At 43.4% G+C, this 1,640-nt stretch overlaps 1 protein-coding gene across 2 annotated transcripts in view; it reads right to left on the bottom strand.

Moving 5' to 3' along the window:
* Positions 1 to 1,640, bottom strand: part of LOC109527823 (myosin phosphatase Rho-interacting protein-like) — a 23,742-nt gene that overhangs the window by 15,187 nt on the left and 6,915 nt on the right. The window lies entirely within an intron of this gene.

Raw genomic sequence — 1,640 nt, 5'->3', positions numbered from 1 at the left:
TATATATATAAATATATACACATACACACACACACACATACATACATACATACATACATACATACATACAATTGTTCTTCACAGAGGACAAAGAATATATGACTGTGAGTCGTGTCATATTTTCTGTCTACATGTGTATTCCAACTACAGAGGATTCACACTCCTCAACCTCCCTAAATATATGACTGTGAGTCGTGTCATATTTTCTGTCTTCATGTGTATTCCAACTAAAGAGGATTCACACTCCTCAATCTCCCTAGTAAGGTCTATTTGGGGGTGCTGCAGAGGAGGGTCCCTCGGGCGGTCGAATCTTAGATTTACGAGGAGCTATGTGGTTTTTGTCCCAGCCGTGGAACAGTGGACCAGCTCAACACCCTTAGCAAGATCCTTAAAGGGGCAAGGGAGTTTGCCCAACCAGCCTACATGTGTTGGACTTGGAGTAGGCGTTCGACCGTGTCCCTCGGGGAGTTTTGTGGGGGGTGCTTCGGGAGTATGGTGGGTCCCTGTACCACCGATGTTGGAGTCTGGTCCGTATTGCCGGCAATAAGTCAGATTTGTTTCCAGTGAGGGTTGGACTGTTCCACATCTCTGCTTTTTTTGCAGATGATGTGGTACTGATGGCTTCTTCAAGCCGTGATCTCCAACTCTCACTGGAGCAGTTCGCAGCGAGTGCGAAGCGATTGAGATGAAAAAGCAGCACTTCCAAAAGGTCAGTGATAGCTTAAACAAGCTGGATAGGGGCTCTTGAAGAACGAATTTGGGCACCCCTGTTTTTGGTATTTTCTTCCTGCAAAACACCTAATTCAAATGATCAGCTTATCAGCAAGCTGTGAGAAGCCTGATCGCAAACATTGCAACTTCCTGCTGCCTACTAACCAGAAGATGCGAGGCACAGATGACTGATGAGGCAAAGAAGAAGTAGGCGAGCAAATGCATTTGAAATCATGTCAGTCCTTTTATTGCAAGAATAACAAGAATAAATAGCACCCCAAAACAAAAAACAAAAAATCCTTAATTTACAAGATGGATACTGGTCACCCATAATGCACCTCTGACAAAAACATTTCCAGGCTGGAGTCCAGCAACCAAGTCCACTCTGGCTCCAAATGATACTGCGTGACACACAACATGTGCATTGGACACCATGCAGGGATGGCTCCATTTTTCCACATACTGGAAAAAAAATGGCAGCAGTTTACCTTGTGCTAAGCAAACAAACAATTCTGTGTGTTCCAAGTCAACATGAGAAGCACTTGAAGGGGGGGGGGGATCTCAGCCTGCCGTCATCTTTGACGTTCAACAAATTGCGCGATAACTGCACTTGCTTTTTAATGATAAACGCCGTCATATCTTGTCTCGTTCAAATCTATTTGAAATTGTAAGTACAAAATCATGTCACTTTTTTTTTTTTTTTTTTTTACAAACTTGTTTTAAGTAAGGTGTGTCTGCTGCCTTTCAACATTTGAACATTTTTCTTGTCATCTTTTAATCTGGGACATGTTTTAACTTTAGTTTCAGAATATGATGTCAAGATTTGATTTTCCTCAATGCAATGAAAACGAGCGTCAATTATTGACTAATTTTCACTCTTTCCCCGCGAGATGGGGTAGGGGCGGGGGGGGGGGGACTGCGGGGCCACA

This window comes from Hippocampus comes, unplaced genomic scaffold (genome assembly GCF_001891065.2).
Source record: "Hippocampus comes isolate QL1 unplaced genomic scaffold, H_comes_QL1_v1.1 scaffold326, whole genome shotgun sequence".
NCBI classification, from domain to species: Eukaryota; Metazoa; Chordata; class Actinopteri; order Syngnathiformes; family Syngnathidae; genus Hippocampus; species Hippocampus comes.
This window is presented reverse-complemented; position numbering and strand designations above follow the sequence as displayed.